The sequence below is a fragment of the Ambystoma mexicanum genome, chromosome 10 (assembly GCF_040938575.1).
Source record: "Ambystoma mexicanum isolate Mex_15411 chromosome 10, UKY_AmexF1_1, whole genome shotgun sequence".
NCBI classification, from domain to species: domain Eukaryota; kingdom Metazoa; phylum Chordata; class Amphibia; order Caudata; family Ambystomatidae; genus Ambystoma; species Ambystoma mexicanum.
The window spans coordinates 280,251,491-280,275,894 of record NC_090932.1 but is presented as its reverse complement, the minus strand read 5'-3'; positions in this window follow the sequence as shown (position 1 = coordinate 280,275,894).

Below are 24,404 nucleotides of genomic sequence, written 5' to 3'. Positions count from 1 at the left end.
CCCTCTAGCCCCCTGTGATGATGTATATGGACCCCCGAACCCGCGTGATGGCGTTTGTGTGACCCTCACTACCCCGTCACTGTACCCTAGCACTTTTGCTTTTCTGACATGTCACCTGACCTGTTTGATAGCTGCCTGTTTTGTCTGCCCCCCCCCCCTTGTTCTTCTCCTACCCCCCCATAGCACTACTCTGAAATGCCATCTGGCCTAGTTTGTTAGTCGCTTGTTTTGTTCTCCTTCTCCCTCACTCCTTACCTCCTCGCCCCCTCTTGTTAAAATCCAGCACTACCTTAATTGCCATCAGACATAGTAATGTAGCTGCCAGTCTGTCTCCTTCCCCTGCCCTCACCTCCTCCCCTCCCTTGCATTGTTCAATAGTGCTTACTCTATCATTTGTCTTGTGACCTGTGTGATAGGAGTTTGTTTGTCTCTCCCCCCTTCCCTCTTTGTCCTCCCCTCCATCTCCCCCTCCAGCACTTTCTGAAATGTCATGGTAGTAGCTTGTTTTTTTCTTCTCCTCCTCCCTTATTCCAATCCCTATTCCACCCCTCCCTCCTCTTGTTACATTCCGGCACTACAACATTTGTCGTCAGGCATAGTGATATAGCCGCTTGTCTGTCTCATTCTCCCTTCAAACCCACCCCCCCCCCTCCTCTTCATTGTCCTTAGCACTTGTACTATCGGAAATGTCGACAGGCTGATTTTTATAGTTATTTGTCACATTCTGAATTGTATCAAGGACTTGTAAGAATGTCACTGTATTCTCCCATGTTCCCTCCCTACCTTGAAGTGCTTTGAAACACATTGTGTATAGGAGCTATACAAATGAACAATCAATTCAATTAAATTCAATCCACCTCTTCACACATGCTTCTCTTGAGTCAGGAAGGAGGAATATGTGTGCCAATTCTCCCGCTCTCTCCTCTGCTGTGCTCCACATCAATTACTCGGCTTGTGCATGGCCCCTGCCACATTTCCTGGGCTTCCTGTACCATCTGTCAACCTGTATGTCACTGCTGATTGCCATGTGGCCCACCACTCATTGCTTTGATGCCAAGTCGCAGCATGCACTAAACTCCATCATCTCGATGCCCATTGAGGATTTCTTTGGCGCAAAGAGAGGTTGATGGCACGTATGGTTGGCGATTCATGCTGTGGCTTACAGTGGTAGAACTGGAGCATAAGTTGCTAAACATAGTAGTATGAGGTTGTGTCTTACCATAGAAGGTAGTACTAGAGAACATGCAGACGTGTGCATTTGAGACAGTAACTGGGCTTGTGTGGGTTTTCCTAGGTAAATGCTGGTTGCCCTTGAACATATGCTGCTCGAAATATGGAACTGTTCTTTGCTTGGCAAAGGAGGAAGTACATTTGCATACCACACTGTACCTGCATATGATATAGAGTGTCTGAGCATATGAGGCTGTGCAAGGTAATATTAGGCTCCTAGCAAATTATTATTATTTTTGTATTTATTGAGCGTAGACCCAGCTTTGAGAAGCAGCGGAGCGCTTTACAGAGGTAACAACAGAACAGATACACAGCGGGAGTAGGATAAAGAGGGGCACAGAGGAGGAGTACAGCTGTACAAGGTGGCGGGGAGGAGAAGGGCGGGCCGCGTCTAGCCTGTCAGGTGGCGCAGGAGCGACATGATGACGTAGGCAAATGAAGCAGTACCTGGCGCATGAAGAGGCTGTAACGTGGTAGGTGAAGTGCCATCTATACAGAGGTGGCTATTGCTTTTTAGATGAGAGCCTATGGCAAACAATACAAGATCATTGAAGGTAAAAGAAAGTGTGCATGTGACATCTGACTGAAGGTGGCAGAAACTGAGCAGATGGCTTGTGATTGATGGTGAGCAGCTTAGGGGAACAGAGGAGAAAGGAAAAAGGCAAGCCCTAGAATAGGATAAGGGGCTGAGAGACACGGGGATGATTCTACTCGGTGTGGCTTTAGAACTTTGTTAACACAATCGTGTGTGTGGCAATGGTGCACACACAGTGAGAAATCTGCTTTTAATAGGCAAGGAGACGAAGGGAGACAGCCTCCTAAAGATCTAACAGTACACCTAGCAAGCTGTTTCTAAAATACCCTTGGTGCAGGCGTGACTTTCAACATATTGAAAGTGATCTATTATGATCATGTTTTTTTTCATAGGAAGTTAATGAAAGGCATGCACTAGGAATGAACTGTAGGAACACTTTCAAAAATAAAAAATAAACAATCAGCAAATTTCTTAAACTGAAGCTTCTGCAATACTCCATTTTGAGTGAAGGTATCTTCTTTATATAAGAGGCAGAATGTATGTAGTGTGCATGTTAGTCCGGCTTTACAAATCCAAACCACTGAACCCACATCCACCAAATTTTGCATGGATTACTTGTTTGTTTGGGGCAAGATCATAGTCTATGTTTAGATGCAAACATTTTATATGAAAAATAAATGTTGGATGTGTGTCTGTATGTTAGTCCGGCTGTACAAATCCACACTGTTGAACCCACTGCTACCAAATTCTGCATGGAGTCCTCATTTGTCTGGGGCAAGATTGTAGTCTATGTTTGGATGCAAAAAATGCACTCCGTAAACACCCTCATTTACTGAGGCTCACCCCGATTAATCAATGTGGTCATCGAAGGACCAGCCCTGACACGGGGAACAACACTTTTCAAGGTTCTACGATGCATGCTTTCTAAGATATTTGCAATGCACCACAACGAACTGCACCACGCCCGGATGAGGCAACAGGTGGGGAGAGAGCACAGATGGTCCCAGTAGCAGCAGCACACCAACTCTCGCCTCCCCCCCAACGTCTGCTCTGGGGCATGTCAGCCAGCCACAATTGCCCATTCTCAGTGCAGTTTACTTCAGGCTTCAAAGCACATCAAGCGATAAGCGAATTGGAACAGGGATCTACACGATCATTGATTTTCAACAATTGATGAGAGTGTTATCATGTCTGTCTACAGAACCCGTTCTGTGAATAGATACTTTTGTTAGTAATTTCTAAAGCTGAATGTATGTATGTTTGTCCGGCCACACAAATGCACACTGTTGAACCCACATTTACTAAATTGTGCATTGATTCCTCTATTGTCTGGGGCAATAAGGTGGTCTATGTTTGGATGCAAAAATCTTATATGCAAAAAAAATTGTTTGGATGTGTGTGTGTATGTTTGTCTGGCTATACAAATCCACACGGTTGAACTCACTGCTACCAAATTTTGCATTGATTCCTCATTTATCTGGGAAAAGATTGTAGTCTATGTTCGGATGCAAAAAAATCACTCTGTAGACAGACACCCTCATTTACTGTTTCTTACCCCGATTCACTACAGTAGGTACTAGAAGGAGGCCCAATTTGGAAAAGTGTCTGAAGCAAAATGTTTCATGTGTTGGTTATTCCTCTGAAATGTATTACTACTTTATACAGTTTGAAAGTGTTTATTAAAGCATCATTTTCAAAGGGAATTATAATTTCTTTTTTTTATCACGTCACTCCAAATATGGGAAAAGAGAAGGGTACAGTTTACCTAAGTTCATTCACAAGAAGAGAGCACAATTAATCAATCTTTCTTGGACATTTTCTCAAATGTGCTAAAGCCATGAGTGATTGAAACATGGCGCATAAAAAAAGAACATCACTTGCAAAAGCTCCATCTGATGTAAAGTGAAAATCAATATCAAGATCTTCTGAAACACAACAACAAACAGCAGCACGACTTGCCAACCAGAGGACAAGAGCAACTTCCTCCAGGGAAAATGAGATGCCAGAGAAAACTGAAGCAAGACTTGCAGACATGAGGACAAGAGCAACATCCTCCAGGGCACATGAGACACCAGAGCAAACTGAAGCAATATTTGCCGACAAGAGGACAAGAGCAACATCCTCCAAGGCACATGAGACACCAGAGCAAACTGAAGCAAGACTTGCCGACAAGAGGACAAGAGCAACATCCTCCAGGCCACATGAAACACCAGAGCAAACTGAAGCAAGACTTGCCGACAAGAGGACAAGAGCAACATCCTCTAGGGGACAAGAGACAACACTCGATCAGGACACGGGCAATGCCGGGTACCCCAGCTAGTAAAACATATGGGTATTGTTAATAGCTGCCAACTTATATGTGCGGGCCCAGTTAAGATTCAGGATCATATAATAACTTTTTATAGAGCACGTTAGGCCAGATTCCTTCTAATTGTTGCAATAATATTGTGATAAACTGAAGTATCTTCTGTTTGGAGGCCCACTCAGGTAAGATGCCCTTCCAAGTGAGTATAAAAAGGAAGGCTTATTTATTGTTGTAGGTCAAAGGGACTAAGGTTACACAGGAGAGTTAGGCATGTACTTCCTCTCAGTTGGGTCTCCCATGCTGCAGTGCCTAACTGCCATGCATGGAACTCTAAGGTCCCTGTGAGTTCCACATTCCACTTAGCTCCACACATTCCATGAGGTATTGCTCACACACTGACCATATGAGACCAAGGGCCACTTCTCGAGTTCGGCGGTAACCCTTAAATCCGGCGGTCGCGGTATTACTGCCGGATTTAAGGGTCTGCCAAATCAGGGCTTCGGCGGATTTCTCCCCAGGTCTGAGTAGGGGGAAATCCGCTGAAAATTCGCACTATTACCGCCGGCGGGAAATCCGCCGGCGGTAAGGGTGCAAAAATTCCCCATTGAGCCCAATGGGGAATGGGGCATTCCCGAATGGGCTCAGTGGGGAATGGGGAATTCCATTACCGCCAAACCAGTGATCCGGCGCTAATAGCGCCGGGGGGTTGGCGGTAGGGCTAATAACACCAGCGGTAATACCGCCGGCGTTACTGCCCAACTCGTAATGAGGACCCAAGTCACTACACAAACACTGCTATTGGGGGCAGACAGGACCAGCAAGGGCCTGTTAATCTGAGCTTAAGGTCTGAAATTTGAAAACGGTCCAGGGTCATAACGGGCCCTGTTCGCCCCAAAAAGCAATGTTTATCGCTTTTAGCATTAACAGTTCAATTGTGGCTGCGCCTTACGTACATGCCAATTTGAATGCAGCATTAAGCTCTCTGATTTGTTCAATGTGAGACAGCTCTAGTTATTTTTCAGAATTGGATTGAACATCATATTTAATTGATTTAATTGAATTTGGGATAATTGAAATTGGGAATGTGCACTCCAAGACATATTCCCCAAAGTTTTAGCTGCATAAACATTTGGTATCAGATGGTTTAGGACTTGAAGGAGTGTAAGGTTCTTGAGTGTGTGTGTATAGCATCCTCAAGACAGTGAAGTGACTTAAGGACAGGTTTAATGTGGTCGTGTTTTTTATTATTCAGGAAATGTCTAAAACGTCTTCCTGAATTTTTCAGAAGCCCAGAATATACCACATTGTATTAGATAGAGCAGGTATGATCCATTTGTGGTCTGGTCAGATCTATCCGGTAACTTGTATGTTTGGGTAGAATGAGTTTGCCAAGAGGATAAAGCTGGAAGGTACTGCCTCTGACCACTGCAAAGACTGGGATACAGAAGCTGAGCTAAGAGTCAAATAGGATTCTCAAACAGCATTCCCTAATTCCTGATCTTATGTAACAGGATAGTCACTGTTCCTAAAGCGTTGGATAATTTGATGGGAATTGAATTCCTGACTGCATTTAAGCAGTTGCATGTGTTATTTGTGTGCAACATGCAATCAAAGGTTTGAATTCAAGATGTCTAACTTACCTCTGCAGTCTTCCAATGACAATACATTGAATATTATTACATTGGGTAATTATTACAACTTTTTTTAACAAAAAAAGAGACAATTCAGATGGAGGTGTGCACTAGAATATGTTAACATTTTCTATTATTACTGACTCTGATGGTCCTGTTTTGCAAGGATCTGCAATGTGTTCTGTCCGTTTCAAAGCTTGATCATACTATTGACATTCACTCTTTTGACCGACGGGTTACAGATAGGCAACGTCTTTGTTTAACATTTGTTGACTACTTTTTTCATAGTCTGAGGTTTATTGTTTTGGTTGGTGTGATAATGTAGAGTGTATGTGCCGTGTTAGGTCAAGTACCTCAAGGAAGTTCTATGGAACTCTGCTGGTTCTCAGCCTCATTTCGTTGCTCAAGGTATTTATTTATTTATTGTTTGTTTGTAAGGCGCTTATACAATAAGAATAAACTGTTTCAAAGCACCCACAGGGTGGGAGAGAGGGAGCATGGGAAGTACATTACAACAATTGCAGAACCATATTTAAGAGCAGAGGCGGAAGAGGGAGGGGAAACAAACCTACTATGCCTTGTGAGTATTCAGAACATGCAAGTGCAGAAGGAAGAGAGGGCAAGGGATGGGGAGAACAAGCCCGTGCGTGAGCCATCAACAAAGTGCTAGAATGTTGAGTTCTACACGCCCTGGGCCATGAGAGGTATATGTGCGAGTCTCCAGAGTGGAGGGAATGAAGATGCAAAGTGCTGTGAAAAGATTGGAACTGGGAAGAATTTGTATGGGAGTTCAAGGACCTGATGATGTATAAGGACCAAGGACACTGATTCAGCAAGTGTGAGATTAGCAGAGGAGAGAAGGAGGAAAGGAGGAGGAAAAGAGGAAAGTCTTAAGGAGCTTCTGGAAGTTGAGGAGATCCTGCTCCAGGCACAGGAGGAGGGGGAGGCTATTCCAAAGGAAGGACCCTGGAGAGGAAAGTGAGCGACCCCCTGCCCTCTGTTTGGAAAAATGCTTTACACACAAAGAGTTGGTGCAGAGGAGCGAAGTGGTCTAGAGGGAGGGTATTTGGTGAGATAGAGTTGAAGATAGTGGGGTCCCTGTGACTAGAAAGCCTTGTGGATGATGCAGAGGGATTTGAATTTAATCTGTGCATCAACCGGGAGCCAATGAAGGCATTTTAATGCAGGAGAGATGTGGTCCCTGGGCTTAAGGCCAAGGAGAAGTCTTGCTGCCCTATTCTAGATAAGCTGGAGGGATTGCAGAGTGGAAGAAGGAAGGTTCAGGAGAAGGCTGTTACAGTAGTCAAGTCTAGAGATAACAAGAACTTGAGTCACATTGAGCCTGTGAGGGAAAGTGAGAAAAGGTAGAATTCCTTTGAGAAGAAAGAGCTGATAGTTTGACTTCTTGGCAATGTCCTGAGTGTGAGGGAGGAGGGAAAGAGAGGAGATGAAGATGACTCCAAGGTTTCTGGCTTCAGTTGAAGGTGCAGGAGGAGAGCCCAAGGAGGAAGGCCAGAGTGAAGGGAAGAAGGAGGGAGCAGGGGTCCCAATGGGAAGGATCTCGGTTTTACAGGCATTGAGGCAGAGATCATTGGAGGCGCAATAAGACTGGATGGTAGATAGGCAGTCAGCGGTGATGGAAGGTGCAAGTGGGTCAGCAGGGAGTCTGAATAAGAGCCGTGTGTCATCTGTGTAACACTGGAAGTTGGGGTGAAAGAGGAGATAAGATGTCCAAGGAGAGCAAGGTAGATGTTAAAGAGCCAGGGGGAGAGTATAGTGGCCTGGGGGACACCACAGATGATGATGGAAAAATGAGAGGAGAAGGGACCCAGCCAATCCAGTGCCCGTTCTGAGATACCAAGTTTATTGTGGAGCCTTTGTATGAGGATGGAATGGTTAGCTGTGTCAAATGCAGAGTAGAGATCGAGAAGGATAATGACAGCTGGGGAGATGGAGTCCACAGATGCAAGCAAATCTTCACAGGTGTTCAGAAGAGCAGTTTCCGTGCCCCTGGATGCTCAGATTCCAGATTGGTGGTTATGGAATTAAGAGTTAAGTTGGGGCAAGGCGAGATTCTCAAGTAGCTTCCCCAGGAAGGGGGTGATGGATATGGGGTGATAGCTGTCAGGGCAGTTAGGGTCAGAAGATGTTTGAGTGCTTTAGGGAGAAGGGGAATTATCCAGTGATAAAGGAGTGATTGCAAAAAATCAGTGTGAGCAGGGGCAAGGGAGACAATGTTATCCGTGATGGTCCTGAATAAGCAAGGGAGGACCTGTTTAGAAGAGACCTTCATGGAGGGGAAAGCTCTGGTAACTTCTTCAGGTTTGACAGGAGTGAAAGTGTAAAAGGAGGTAGGAGGAAGGAGTTGGGTGGTGGGGGAATGGGATGGGTTGTGAGGAAGTGTTGAATAGCATGTGCTCTGAAAAAGGTGTCACGAGCCGAATACAAAAGAATACTGGGCACCCCACCATTGAACACCTTTATCTCTCCTTAAAGGAAGGGTTGGGGGAATTCCTAAAGGAGATAGGCACAACACAATAAGAGAATCTAAGGAATAATTTCCACATAGTGGGTTATGAAAATTGGATGCAGTGTCTAGTCTAAAGGACCTAGTACCCTGTTCCAATGTCCAACTCCCTAATCTAGCCCAAGAGTTCTCAGGGTTTGCCAACACCTTAAAAGCATCACTGATTACATTCACAGTCACTGGGCGTTGAAAGCACTACAACATGCTTGCTTTTAGGCTTTAATAATGGTGTTCAAAGATACATTGCTCTCCTGAAGTACGGAGTGGCAATTACAACAATTTTTACCCAGGGCAACACCTTGCGCTTTCAGTCCACTTTGCCCTTGAGACACCTTCAGGGGATCTGTCACTCTCCTGCTGAGATGACACCTGATGCTTCCCACCCCTTGCCCTGCGTAAATCTTCAAAGGATATTGGCAGGATCCCCATGTAGAGGAGAAAATACATGCCTCTGCAGGAAAACCCACCCCTACCTCCTTTATGTTGGAAGCCTGAGCTCGTGCTATGTTTGACCCCAGCAGTTGTCCCAATACTGCAGCGAATATTCGAAAGAATGTACACTCTGAAACAACCCTATCAAATGTATTCCGGAAGAGACGATAATCTGAGGGAGGAACTCCCTGAACGAATATGAAAAGGATCAACGAGAGAAGCTAGAGATGTCACAAGATGCATTTGTGGCGTCCCGAGAATACTAACTCAAGAGAATGTATGGATCTTAAAGAAACTAATGACGAAGTTAAGAATCGAGTAAACTTTCAAATGCGTGAAGAAAAATTGCACGGGTGCAAAGTGCTTCAGAAAATAAACTGTTCAATAATTGTGCAGATGCTGAAACGCAAGGTAGATTAAGTAATCTTAGAAGCTAGCTATATGTAGTGAAAAGACTGCAGGCGAAGCCACCATTTTATAGAAGCTGGGCATCAGTGTATTGGCAAGGACACATGAAGAGAAAGGCTGAGAATTGTGTTGCAGCAAGAATAGGCTGATAATCCTGGAGCAGCATAGCGAGGCTGTCTGACCTGGTATCAAAACTGAAGCAGCCAAGATTGCTTATCTATTCTTGAAAGCAGTGAATGTGCAAGGATGAATCATCCCTTGTTAAGGTGCAAAGAAAAACACCAAGGGTGTCAAGTTTTATGCATTTAAGATATTTAAAAGCTGTAGAAATTGACCAAATCGTGGTCTCCTCTCATGTGAACCAAGGATGGAAATAGAGCTCAACTTGGAGTTCTAGAACAACGATAGTGAGTGCCTGCACTCCCATTCATTCTCAGAGACAATGATACTTTGCAAGGCCAAGTTAAAAGACAATCTTCATGGCAGAAGGCATGGTGATGAGAGATGTTGGGCTAATTGGGTGACGAGGTAGTCAGGTCCACCACTTGGGTCTGCGCTTACATGCTGCTAAGTGAACCAAATGTTCCAGACATGGTACAAGTGTGCCAACCATTTTTGGAGGGCCATATTACGAAGGTCCTTATACTTTGAAAACCAACTGAAAATCGTGTACTTAATGTTTTTTTGTGATTACATGTTTTAGAGGTAGGCATATATTGTACACCTGACAGTGTGCAAGCAATCACAATCCTAGTTTCTGTGCAATGTATACTGAGATGTTCACCTTAAGCCTATCACAGTCTTTAGTAGGTTTTGCATTATTTACCATGTAGTATGATCTCTGACGTATTTTTTGCATACAAGGATGTTTTTATGAGAAAATAATTTTGAGAGCCTGATCGAATGTCCGTTGATGATCATTGTAACCACCCTGTTTTAGATAATTGTTAATAAAACAGTATATTTGTAATCTTCCTGAGTTGGCTCGATTATTTGGAATCAGAGTTATTCTGAAACCCCATCAATTGAATGCACATTACTTAAAGTTCATAAGCTCACGTGGTAGCAGAGGATGGTTGAAAAAGATCCAAACTAGTTCTGCTCCAGTGTTTCGGATGATCAGGCATCCTCTGCCATTAGCCTGAATATCGCAGGGTTTCCTGTGGAGAGCGGCCAATAGAAATAAACTTGCAAGAAGAACCGAGACAGTGGGCAGGTCCCCCTTTGATGGAATCCCTGCCTGGTTTCCATGGGCGCTCTGCAGATGGAAGAAGGAGTGGATACCGAAGTGCTCGAGTCGATTAATGAATGGTGAGTAGACTAAGGGGAATGGAAACTAAAGGGGATGGGATTGTGATAATTTTTGATTAACAGGAAATGTTGTGAAGAGAAAAGGTAGCGCCTAGGAATCCTGACTGGGAGTCTAGAAGGAGACGTCTCAAATCCCAGTTGGGGTGGAGTGAAATATATAACACGTAATCAGGATTATGTAAGGTTGTAGGACCATATATGGAATAAAGGCACAATAACCATATACTAATGACACACCAGTTGTGAGGTTTGTTTCCCAAACAAGTCTGGTTTATTTTCAGAGTATTTCAATCAGCTGACCGGGTCTCAACACCTCACGACGTGTGCTCACAACCACTGAGAGAGAGCGAACCTTTGGTAAAGCAGTAATATGTATACATAACACATCATCATTGTAGAGCATTACGTAATTGACAGTTATGCACGTAACTTCATTCAGTCTAAACATTTGGTATTTGTAGCGGAGGCTGCAGAGACAGCTTACTGTTTTGGGGAACACGGGGCACTGGCACGGGGAAGGATATCATGTTCTAGCAGGGAGACATTCCAACAATGTTATCTATTTGCTGCGCTCATGGGCTAAGGGTCAGACAGTTCTGAAGCAGATAAAATACCATCTTTCATGGAGGAGCACTGTTAGTCGCATATTATTCTTATTTAACTGCTCTCTACAATAGCGTTTGCAAGACAGGCTGGCACCCAGGTTGCTGATTAGACGCTGCTTGTGTACAACTTCAAGGTTTCGCAGACTAAGAAAACAATGTATTCCTGCCTGCACTAGCATTTAGAGTTCAAGCTGTGGCCTCGCACCGTGTGTAGACCTGAAGCACAGAATATATTTGCAAAAGGCGTTCAAGAAAGAAAATGGCGCGCAATTACAAAATGAACTCCCAATGGTCACGTTCAGGTTATCATGGTTTGCAATGTTTGTCACATGATGTGATTTGTTTATGGCCAACATACAAAACATACCATTCGGGTTGTACGATTGCATTACAGTTTCACATGGTGACGTCCAAAACCCTGTATAGGGTATAAAGTAAAGGCGAGAGATAAGGTGAACACAATATTTATAAATGTGGAATGTTTGACTAGTCTGAATGTTGTTTGTTGAGTAAAAATATCAAAGAGCGATAGAAGTTGTGAAAAAAGTGAAAAAATTGAGGAGCAACAGTGATTGAGCGTAGCGAAGTGATTGGCGCCAATCAAGAGAATAGATATGCAGATTGAGAGAATAGGTGTATCAAGTAAGAGAATAGTAAGGCTATTGAAATTAGAGGATTGAGCAGCGATTGAAGGTGCATGCTCATATTTATTGTTTTTAAGACGTTGAAAAGTAGCGATTTAAGTAAAGGTATAAAGTTTATTTCAAACAGTCTGGTAAGGATTGACAGTCAATTGAGACTTGTCATTATGGGAGATACTCCTCTCATGCACCTATGCAAGACACTGCCAAAGCATATGCCCAAGCTCAAACAGTATAGTGCGGAATGGGTGAAAGGCACAGCAGATAAAATGTTCATGCTGTGGCCACAAGCGGGATCATTGTCAAAGGCGTTATTGCAACATATGGCTACATACTTGCATGCTGCATACAGGGGGTGAAATTAGAGAAAAGATTAGCGATTCTAGAGCTCTGGAAAATGTACCAAGAAGAAAGAGAAGACCTGCCACCTGTAGAGTGGATACTTAGTCAGCATGAGGAGGAAGGTGTTGAGCCATCAGCTCCCCTTACCTCACCCGAAGCAAAGGCTGTTGGTTCAGAAGAAATAGGAGTATATCCTTTAAAGGAGTAGAAAGCAGCGACTGGGTATAGTAATCCGATATACGAACCCCCCGCTTACAGTAATGATGATAGTCCAGAGGAGAATAAGAGGAAAGAAGACATCTATAAGATTATGCAAGACAAACAAGAAAAGAGTGAGCCGTCAAACCTGTCGACAAAAATAGACAGGGAGTTTAAAAGATGGAAAGGAGAGAAGGCTAACGAGAAAGCGCTTGTGCAGAATAAATGGATAGGAGGACAGATATTACCTAAAATAGATGGGAAAAGTATCTAGGAAGTTAGGCAAAGAGAAGACAAGGACGAGCAAGGAAGAAAAGACAAGGAAAGAGAAAATAGGTTGAAGGAAGATGAACAGAAAAGGAAGAGCAGGGAGCGACGAGAGCAGATATATAAGGAGAATCAAGAGAAAAATGAAGAACAGGCAGAAGAACAAAGAAAGTATAACAATAGAAAGAGAGTGATAAAAGAATGAGACAGAAAGGAAAGAAAGAGAGAGGAGGAGAAAGCGCAAAGTCTAAGGGACACAATATTACAGACACCAAGGAAAGAAGGGAAGGAATAAGTAGAGGAGAAGAACAAAGGTAAGAGGAAGAAAGAATTAGAAGGGATGCAAGAAAGTGAAGAGAAATAGACAAAGAAATGGAACAAAAAAGAAGACAACGAGATCTTGATACCGGTCTAGTTTGTAAGGAACCATTAGGGCTGAGCCCAGAAATACAATGGGATAGAATATAAGAGTTTCTTCCAATAGAGAAAGTAACGCCAGCGGCATCTAGAGTAGCGCTGGAAGAAGAAAGATTTGATGGGGGAAGCATTGGAGAAAGGATCAATATTGTCTATCACAGTTAAGGCGAGGTAGCGAGTATGGATCTCGAGGGAAAGGTGATCGGTCCCCAGTACCTCAATCACAAAGCAAGGAGGAAAACCTATTCAGTATTGGATGCAGAGCATTGTCCTTGAGCAGACTGAACCTAGACAGGGGTGAGGAAGATAATAGTCACACTAGTTGGGGATTAGATATATCAGATGAGGAAAGAGAGTCCAGTTTGAGGGCAGAAGGAGTAAGTGCGTGCGCCCCTGAAGGAAGTCTGCAAATGGATAAAGAAATGAGACTGTCAGATTTGGAAAAGCCTAAAGATAGGATGCCAAATCCCATAGCATATCCTGATAATCCCAGAGGACGATCACACAGCAAAAAAGGGAGAGTCAGCATCGTATGTGAGCAGATTGAGGTCGTTACCCAAAAAGAGACAATTATCCCTGCCATCAATAGATAGACTAATAATGAGATCTGACTCTGGGATGGGGTTTACTCAGTTTCCCTTGTTGGAAAGTGGGAGCAAGACCACAATATATCCCATGGCCACAGATGGACAAGGATCATTTAAAATGTAAGCTCCTAAATTCAACTTCGGATGCTGGAAATGCATATATGATTTGGAAAAAATGACAGGAGGAAACACATTGGCCATAGGTGACATACAAGGTCTCCTGGCAGCTATTCTTGGAGAGAGGGCTGATATGGAGTAGAGCAGGATATTGAAGTGTGACAGCACAAAACACAGCACATGATGGTGCGCCATTTAATAATTGTAGAGAAGATGTTTGGAGGGCTCTCAGGCTACAATACCCTGACACATCAGATATGGGTGCAATTATGACACGTAAGATGAAGCAAGATATGAAGACACTATTGCTTACATTCAGGATATTCAGTAGAAATGGCAGCTTAAAATGTGCGAGCCGTGGGATAAGACAGTGGCACTATCTTACCACATTTTATGTCCTGGGTTGCCTGAACCAGTACAGAGGCAGATGAAAAAACAAGTAGGGATGGAAGCGAAGCAATGGGCTCAGATACAGATGATGAAAGTACACCCTTGTTGATTATTACAAGAGACGGATAAGAAGAAAGATGGGAATAGGAAAATCGAGGAAGCTAAGATAGTTCAGAAAACATGGTCTCAATTTGCCATAGAAGGGGTAGTATTGACAAGCGGAGAAGGATTGGGAATGCAGCAAGCAATGGGTGCATCGCTTGCGAGGAATCTGCGCCCAATGGATCAAGGTGGATTCGGCTTCATGCCACGAGGCAGATGTATAGGCAATAGAGGAAGGAGAGGTGGATTTCAAAATAATCAAGGGGGGTTTCAGGGTACACAGAATGAGAACCAGAGTACTCAGGGAGGAAATAACCAAGGGGGCTTGTCAGAAGGGCTCCCCCAGTATGTTGGACTTGTGGGATGACTGGGCATATTGCATGGGTATGTGGAAGCCAAGGGAATGTACAAAATGGACAATTTTCAAGAGGGGGGCCAGCATATCCTCCACCATATAGCACACAAACTAAAGAAGGGTTAGTCCGAGATCACACAGTTTATCGGACACAAGCGCCGCGAGTACAGCAGGTACAGTAGCAAGAACGATTGCAAAGGAATCCACCACAAGCACACTAGCAACAGCCCCTATGCAGACACACCAGTATGGAAACACAGGACAAGTACTAACTCCCAGAATAGGTGGTGTCACTGTGGTAGGAGGAAATCCTGTCAGAGGGACGGGCATGCGCCTGAACCCACAAAAAGTCAGCTCACAGCGTGATTTGATGTGTTCAGTACTATCTGTGACACCAGACCCCCAAAAGGAACCCAGGGTTGGTGTGACAATAGGAGCAAAATCTTTTTCTTTTATTGTAGACACTGGAGCAAATTGTTCGTGTATACGGGAGGGAAAATGTCCAATGTCAGGTATTGCTATGAATGCTCAATGGTTCTCTGGAGCTACGAGTCAAGTTCTTTTTACTAATGAATTACCAGTCTCTATAGGAGAATGTGACATGTCTGTTTCTTTGCTATATTCACTACTGACACCAGTTAACATTTTCTGAAGAGATTTAATGACATAACAATTTCATTTACTGATCAAGGAATAGTGTGCTCCACTTCAGGAATACACCATTTAAACATGGGAGAATGTATACTGGCGTTCACAGGACAAGACAATCTGCGAGGCGTTCCAGAGAGGTTAACAGGGATGATACATTGTTTGACAGCACGGTCAGTGACATAGCTGTATAGGGGGTGTGCACAGTGTTGACAAATGCAGCAATGTCACTCATGGCACACTGTCGGACATGCTGCATGTGTTCATGGAAGTAATCTGTGGCTTTGAACCACCTATGCGCATGTGTGGATGGACTATCTACAACATGTAGAGCATGATGTGGCACACGTGCCTAAGACAGGAGCACTTGTCTAGCATACCAGGGTCATATCGATCAAGACAGAGGTGCTAGCGGTGGGCTCTCCCCCTGATCCCTCACTTTGGGTGTCTTCCTTTTGGTCCTTCATCTCTTGGCCCTCTTCCAGTTCCTACTGACAAATTGAAGAACCTGGGTGTTGTGGTCTCTGTGTCACTCTCCATGGAGGCACAGGTTGCGGCAGACTTCCAGTCAGGCCACTTTCACCTTGAAATCTTAAAGAAGGTTCTTCCATTTATTCCTTCTCACCTTCGCCCCGGTAGTTGCAGCCCTAGCATTAAGTCGTCTGAACTATTGTAATTCATTATACCTGGCCCAACCCAAGGGTTTAATCCAGCAGCTTCAGCGACTCCAGAACATGGTGACCCGGGTGGATACAGGCTCCCCCTATGGAGCTCACATCTCTCCAGTTCTGCGCTTGCTCCAATGGCTGCCTGTCAAACAGTGCATTGTTTTCAAGGCCCTATGCTTGGTGCATCGTGACCTGCATGAGCAAGGGGCAGAGTGCTTACGTGACCCGCTATTTTCCCATGAGGCCATTAAGATCGGCGGCTGCTGGTCTTCTTGTAGTCCCTGCCTTCTGACTCGCCCGCATCGGAGGTCGGGCTTTCTCTGTTGCCTCGGCTCAACTGTGGAATAGCCTCCCCCTGGCCATGAAAAATCTTTCAAATCATTGGGCTTTCAGAAAAGCGCTGAAAACCTATTTGTTCGATTAACTTCTCTCCCCATGGATTTTGCCTTTCCTCTCCTTCGTGTGCTAAAGAAGTACACTTAACATAACATCAATGATGCAACTGACCAGATGGCACGTTGCGGGGACATGTTGAAAATGTAGTTAATTTGCATGACGGTTGGTGATGAATACTGTCAGAAAGGCATTTTCAACGGATGTATGGCCCATGTGCTGTATGCACTGTTCAGTCATTCATATGCAGGCACATGAGCAACACATTCATGCCATGTTTTCCTATCAACATACACATATACATGATACACACAATTGATCACTCACCGGATGTGTCTTGTAATTTGGCAGGCATCCCATGTCTTGCACCTGATCCACATGAATTAACTGGCTCATGGTCTCTTCCTGTGGGGTGAGCTCCTGCTCCTGTGGTGAACCCCATCCAGTTGCTAGAGCAGAGGTGAGGTTGGCACCCAGCTTGTGCTTGGTGTGATGGTGACCACCGATTCATGACCTGAGCAGCGGTACGCCGCTCATTCCCCAAGGCATTGATGTGATCCATGACTCCCTGCCAGTGCAGCACACGCTGAGCAGGCTTGTGTGTGGTCCCTGGCTGCGTGCACATGTCACGGTGGTGTTCACGCACGTAGACCATGAGGATCTGGAGTTCCTCATCTTTGAAGCTCCTCTTCCTCGACGTGGCGATGTCCTCTGCCGTGTTTTGGGGTTGAGCCTCTTCCTGTTGTGCACTCTTTGCCTTCTTGGCATGTGGTGCATACCGTGTGTGGCTGGGACCCCTCAGGGCACCAGATGCTGGACCACTAGTGGCCTGGGCCATGCCATCACCCACTGAGGCTGAGACAGCAGCTGCCCCTGGAGGGCCCTGACCCTAGGGGGACAACAGCAGCTGTCCCTGCAGATCCCTGACCATGGGGGGGGCAACAGCAGCTGCCCCTGCAGCTCCCAGACCCTGTTGGGGTGGGACAGTAGCTCTCTCTGCATGTCCCCTACCCCGGCTACCTGTGCCACCTTTCCATCTTGGGGCCTCCCCTCGCATGGTACTGACGGACTAGTACAGTAGAAGGCCCACCAAGCTATTGTCCTGGGCAATCGGGGGGAGGGGCAGTGTAAACATAATTCAGTGGTTCAGCAAGGCTCAATGTCACCACTGGTGAAAAAATACGGGATGCGTAACGCACAGGCACCCCAAACATTTAAAATGCATGTACGTGACACCTCCCTAGCTCCCCTAAAAAGAAAAAGTATTATGTGATACGCTGTGGCACCCAGCAACACAAAAAATGTGTACGTGAAGCTCAGGAAAGCTACTTTAATGATGATAATGGAGGTACGCGATACCCAGGGTATGAATAATGCACATGCGACTCACCATTAGCCTGTGAAAAAGAAAAGTACACACACAGAGGCAAATTCCTCACCAAAATAAGAAGTTTGCACTGTCACAGTAGTGAACATATTGCGTGGCACCCCAAAAATCTCAGTAATGCACTCGTCCGTTCACTCCAAAAAGCATGTACGGTTGGTATTTCTTCTACGCACTTCTTTATCCCGATTCTGAACGCCAACGACCAACACGTGTCACGTAACATATGCAATGAGGGCCTTTCCTCTGATTTCACGTGTCTGTGCTAATTTCAAATGAACAGAGTAACCGTCACTCTGTTTCAACTAGCCCACGCAAACGACACAGAAGACCCACGCTCCTGCCTATGAGCCTTTTCACCTGCCTCCTACTGCCCTGAGCTGCTTCCTACGAGCCATCTGCTGCTGCCTGCCCACTGTGTGTGCCTGCTGCCCACCTGCCCTGCAATTTATTTGGGTGCCTGCTGTCCAGCCATTGCCAGGGCTCCTGTCCTTGGCCCTGTGACCACCTCAGCTAATTCTGAAGATTCCCAATGAGACAGAACATCACCACCACTCCACAGCCCAGCCCCAGGATCACACTGCCCATCCACACCTGCCTCAGGGGTTGCCATGTCTCAAGCAACATCATCTGAGGTAAGTGGCAACCCCACGGCAGTGAGGCAGAGAGCTGTCAACTTCAGTGCCAAGGAAGTTGACATCCGGGTGGATCATGTCCTGTGGCATTATCATGCCCTCTTCAATGCCCCAACGCAAGTCTGCAAGGAAGGACGGAAGTTGATCTAGGACTGGATCTTGGATGCCATCAATGGGGACGGGGTGGCCTCCTGTGACTTCCGACACGTGCACAAGCCCTGGGAGGACCTAAAATCCAGGACCCACACCAAGGCCCTGAGCTTCTTCCAGCCCGGTGCCAACGGAGGGGCGCACAAGGGATGGATGAAAAACACTGACATGCAGGTCCTGTAGAAGTTCTACCCTGCACTACACACCCAGGTCAGCGATTTGAGACAATGGGCCTCATTACGAGTTCGGCGGTAATCGAGGCGGTAAAACCACCTGGTTACCGCCGGACTCGTATTACCATTCTGCCTCCGTGATTCCCGGAATTACCGGGGCATTACAACCCCGGTTTTCCAGGAATCACGGAGGCGGAATGGTGTTAATCCCCATTCCCATTGAGTCCTATAAGACTCAATGGGAATGGGGATAATATAAACACCGGCAGCATCTCTTAATGCTGCCGGTGTTTCCTCGTCCGCCTGCAGGCAGGCGGTGCTAAACCCGCCAGGTCAGACCTGGCGGGAACATCACCTCCCGCCTGCAGGAGTTGTGATCGCCCGGCATGGAAACAACGGTGGCGGCTGGTTTACTGCCACCGTTGTTTCCATACAGGGCGATTTGTAATGAGGCCCAATGTCTGGAGTCATCAGGTGAGTTTTCATGTGTTGCTGGGCTCCACAGTGCATGTGCATGTTCATGTATGTTGGAAGTGTACACCATGGGCTTACAGCAAGTATGCGTCTTGTACGCATGTCTGCGTGCATGTCACAGACAGTGCTCTACATGTGTGCAGTGAACCATGTGTAATTTCAATGGTGTTAAATTTGCATTGTGTGTTGTACTGCAGCATTTCACAAAGTACACATGGTTTGTTACATGTGTCTGAGACGTGCCCGTGTGACAAGTGTGACAGATGAGGTGGTGTTGGCAACCTCATGTGCATGCATGCTGTTCATGTGTATGTGTCAAAGATGTGATTGTGTGACTGTCCATCACTCATGGATGGATGAAACAGGTGCATTTCAATGTGTGACATAGTCATGTTGCAGGATTTCCGTTGAGGGTACTCTGATGTTATTGTTCATTGCAGTGCTTGAGGTCTGTCAGGTGATGTGTGTGCATGACATGTGTATGTACATGATACATGTGTGTATAGCATGCACGATTGAAAGGTTTTGACAGTGCCATGTCCCTGGATGTGATTGTATGTTGTGATGGACAGACATGTATGTGCATGTGTGTAAATTGCATGCACATGTGTGTTTTGGAGGGGGATTATGGTTGTACCCTTTAGCAGTGTACTTTATGTGAAATTCTTTGATGCCAAGCACACATTGGTGAAGTGCCCTGATGTTTGTGTTCTATGTCTCCTTATCTGCAGTTGCGTTGGAAGAAGAGGGCGGAGACGGTGCTGTGGAGCAAGCTAGCAGGGATGCCTCCACCAAGCAAGGTGCAAGTCCCAGATATGCTCCATGTACACAACATCATTGGGGAGCGAGCAGGCTGGTGCTGCATCTGGACCATCGGCCAAAGCTGCTGAGAGGAAGTCCAAGAGGGCGAAGGTGGACATGGACTTCTGGGCAGCTGGGGGGAAAGGTGAGGCAACACTGGGGCCATCCAGTGTGGAAGACACTCAGGAGTCATCCAAGATGGCAGGGCGTAGGAGGGGGGCGTAGTAACCCAGGCCATGGGGTCAGGCGGGGGTTGTGAGGTGGGTGTGACTACTGTATTCCTGCCCCACGGGCATGAGGCTGTGCAGGTCACCATGGAGGTGTCTGTGCAAAGTCCTGCCCCTGGAACAGCGGCTACAGCTGTATGCACCTGCCGGCAAGACTCAACCCAAACCCATCCACAGGTTTCGGATGCTTCCACCCAGACCCGCACCCCAATGCCGGCGGCTGTTGCCGACCTGCTGGTCGGTATTGGGTGGCATACCGGCGACATACGTGATGAAGTGCGGGTTTCCTGTCGGGTGCTTGCACATCATCACAATGATGTTTGGCGTCTCCTCAACTGGCTAGTTGCAATCCTGGTCTCGAATGTGCTGCATGGCATTTCCACTAATGTGACCCCCTCCTCGTCTTGCTCCTCTGTGCTCCAGTCTTCCTCTGGGGTGCCTTCTGGCCAAGATTACACCAGGGCCCCCTGTGCACCATTCCCACCCATGTTGGTCCTTCTGATGGAGCAAACATTCCTGTCTGAGTTGGGAGTCAACACTGGATCAGATGAGGTAGTCACCATGCCGATCCAGGAAATGACAGGAGCAACGGCAATGGAGGGAGAGCAGGCACCCAGTAGCAGGGCTTGGACCAGACACCCCTGGGTAATGTCTTCAGCCCGGAGGATGTCCACATGAAGCAGGCACCGGGCGCTATGGCAGCAGCAGGCTCTGAAGCGAAGGCTATTGTACTCAGGGCATCCCATCATGAGGGGGCTGTTATCCGGCGTCAGGCAGGACGCTAATGTGGAACTCAGAAACAGCACGTCTTCTGTGTTCATGCATTACGGGCAGCAAATCGGGGCAGAGCTGCAGCGGGCTTGGGAGGTTAGAGTCATAATGGCCAGGGCAGAGATTGCACTGCGTCGTGGAAGGAGGCGGGCTGCCATCCTGGAGGAAACTTGCAGGGAGGCGGAGGGGATGGAGAGGACCATGCTGGAGGCCCTTCAAGCCCTCCAGGGAAGAACAGATGCCCACCTGGGGGAATTGGATGCAGTGCTCGATGATACCCTGGAACAGACATTGCGTGAAATTGGTGATGAGGAGAACTAGCCCGCTGCCTGTGTGCATAGTTTTGTAGATGTAAGTTTCCTTTTTTTAATATGATTTGGAAGTGATATTTTGGACAATACTCCATTTTATTTACATATTTCAGTAGGTGTACGTTTCCTTTTGATTTTGTTTTGTTTTTGAGTGGACTAATTGCACAATAATCCATGGTTATTTTGTACATAGTCTTTTATGGTATTTCACTTTATGGACCTTAACAGTATAATATATTATTTTATTTACTCACAGTCATTGTTTGTAGCAGTTATGTTTGATGTGTGCCTGTTTGATAGTCCATTTAGTCGCCCTGATTATGACCATTGGTAGTTATGTGTGTGGTTGCTTACATGCATGTGTATTGTTGCTGGGTTTTTACATGTGGCGGACCGGTGCGAGTATGTGAAGTGGAAGTATGGGTGTGCACTGTCAAATGGTATTTCCTTTGACATGTGCTGCATCACTCTGTGTTAGCCCTCACTGTGTTTGGTAGGGAGATGGGTGGGTTGACTGTGTTGGGGAGGAGCTACTGCTTTGGCTAATGCCATCCTGCACCCCTCAAAAGCTTTACATTGAGGCAGCACTTCTCTAAGCACTATAGCACTGAGAACGCTTTTTTCATGCAAATATAATCGCATACAGGCATGGCCAGCCACTAAATGAAAATAGTATTAAATATAAGGCACAAATAATTATTTAGCTGAATATATTAGTAAAACTGTTAAAGGGTAGTTAGCTTTGTTTAAAGCACACGGTGGGTGCACCCTGTGCTAAAAATAGACTACATGCATTGCGTAGGGCCCGGCTAGCTCTAGCAACAAGCACAAGGTAACTCAGCAGCTGTTCCTGTCCATCACAAGCCAATGGAGACTAAAAAAGATTCAGCATGACATACAGAGTAGTATGGGAATACAGGTTTTTTTGTAGAAATTACTGGACCAGATCAATATAATTATGTTGAGTTAAGTGTTGAGAGAATGGCGGGAAGATGTGTTTATGTATGTATGTTTATAGCACAGCAAATTATGCTAAACAAGAGCGACAATGTATTCCTGCAGAGGCAATCATTATGTTAAAGTAGTCTGTCCCAAACAGAACCCAGCCATGCCAGAAGGAAGTAGTGCAGCATCCCTTGAAAGGCAAGGAGGACAATTTTGGATGAGCACTGTCAGTATCCAGTAACCAAGTCAAGACTATTTAAGCACCAGGCCGAGCATCAGTCTTCAGGAGCTGGGAGCCAGCCAAGGAAGACAGAATGCTGGTCAGAATGGCAGAGTCATCTGCCATTCACCCCAATCCTCATCTTTGTAAAGATTAAACTTTGTTATCTCTTGCAAGATATACTTAATTCCCTAGAGGGGTGTATTTAATCTGGTGTGAGCATGATCAGGGGGTACCCCAATGTATTTAAGGGGTACAAGTATGGCCTACCGTTCAGTGGTGAATCCTTGACGTGACCTCAGTCTTCCCCCGCACTTTGCGAAGCCCCAGGCCAAGTCATCCACGCCAAATTATAGTGGCCGGTCCCCTAAATAAATAAAAAAACACATGTTTCCTGAGCGGTTGTAGTAGAAGCCATTTTAAAAGGAATTCCCTCTGCTCACTAAAGCAGGCCATTGCTCCAGAAAAACAGGCCAGCATGGGACTTCGGAATGGAGGAAACTCGAGTGAACAACGCCCACATGAGTATACTCTTGTAAGTGATAACAAAATGGGAATATGTATACATGATATGGTGATGTGGTGATGCGGTGATGTGAACAAAATATTTGGTGATGTGGAGGATTTGCGAGGTCAATGGAATAGATGGAATAGGATTTGGTTATGTATTATGGCATAGGACTGTTGGTGCTGTAGTATTGGTGATGCAGTATAAAATAGGACTTTTGGTGATAAGGAATAAGATTGGAAAGGATAGATTGTATTGGATTTCAGGTGATATGTAAAGGAGTAGATTGGATTAAAAGTGGGTTATGTATTGAAATTGTCACGTATTTCTGTTTTTCTACTTTTTATGATGGAGAGGGAACCTCAGAACATATTATAAAAGACTGAGATGAAAGGGATCCCCAGCTTATAAGGACTGGGAGGTAAGGGATCCTCAGCCATAACAGGTTGAGAAGGTAGTCCACACATTATTCTTCTTATGATGATAAAAGCAATAATTGTTTTTACAAAAGTAATGGCTTGGTATAAAGGAATGGGCCTGGATTTTAGTCAATTATTTTTGAATATTTTCTCTTGCTGTCTTTTGTGGTAAACAAGGAAGGAAGATGGATGAGTCGTGGTGGGTGTGTGTATGTGTGAAATCAAAGCGAAGAAAGTGTAAAAGAGGGTGGGGAAAAAAGTGGGTTGATCTATATTTTTGAAGCACATGCAGCATAGCAATAGGGTTTAAGTGAAGCATTAGGGACGCACGCAACATTATGGAGGAAGAAACACCAATAAAACACATGCATAGGGTTCTGCCACTGTATTGTGAGAGAATAAATAAACAATGGAGATTAGAAACAAAGCAAGGTGGGACATCCTGCTCCTGGCCAGAGCAGGGCTCCCATAACAGAAACATTCTAGAAAAATGTCCATCTTTGTAGCATCAAAATATGAAGGGAACAAGGCCTAAAAAAGAGAAGAGATTCTATATCTCTGTCAATTAGTTGAGGATATGGAAAATCAGGAAGGTGAAAAAGAGATCCAAATCAAGGGGATATACCCCATAATGCCCAAACCTGCAGTAGGGTATACAAACCCAGTATATAAGCCTCCAGTGGTAGGGAGAGTGTCAACAGGATTATCATGATTAGCAACTAGGAGGGGGTACTCAAGAGCTTTTGCACCTCCATATAACTCATCCACAAGCTCTAATATTCCTGTACCATTGGTGTACCCAGAGGCTCCACAAGAAGACATTGACAATAAGAACATTTCCGATTGCTCCAGGGTTACACCTAAACAAATAATTTCCTGACTTCCAATCCCCTGTTTTCTGCATTGGTACCCTTATTTCTGGTGATACTTCTTCAGGTTCTTGTAACCTGACCAACCTTTCCCGCAATGCTGAATGAACATTGTACCATCATTTTGTACTTCCTTGGGATGATCCATATGCAACATGTGATAAAATATTGCCATGTTCTTGTCCCATGGTTCCACGGTCTCTACCCTCCACATCTCCTGAATCAGATTTATATAGAGTGAGGGGTCTTCATCTGGTTTCATAATGCGGGCCATGATTGAATTAATATCAGGTGTGTCTGGGTATGTCAACCTCAATGCATTCGATATGTGCGCTCTACAGTTATGAAAAGGCGATTCATCTTAATCGTCACTATTATTCTGTACCCCTGGATACCATGCCTTCCTCC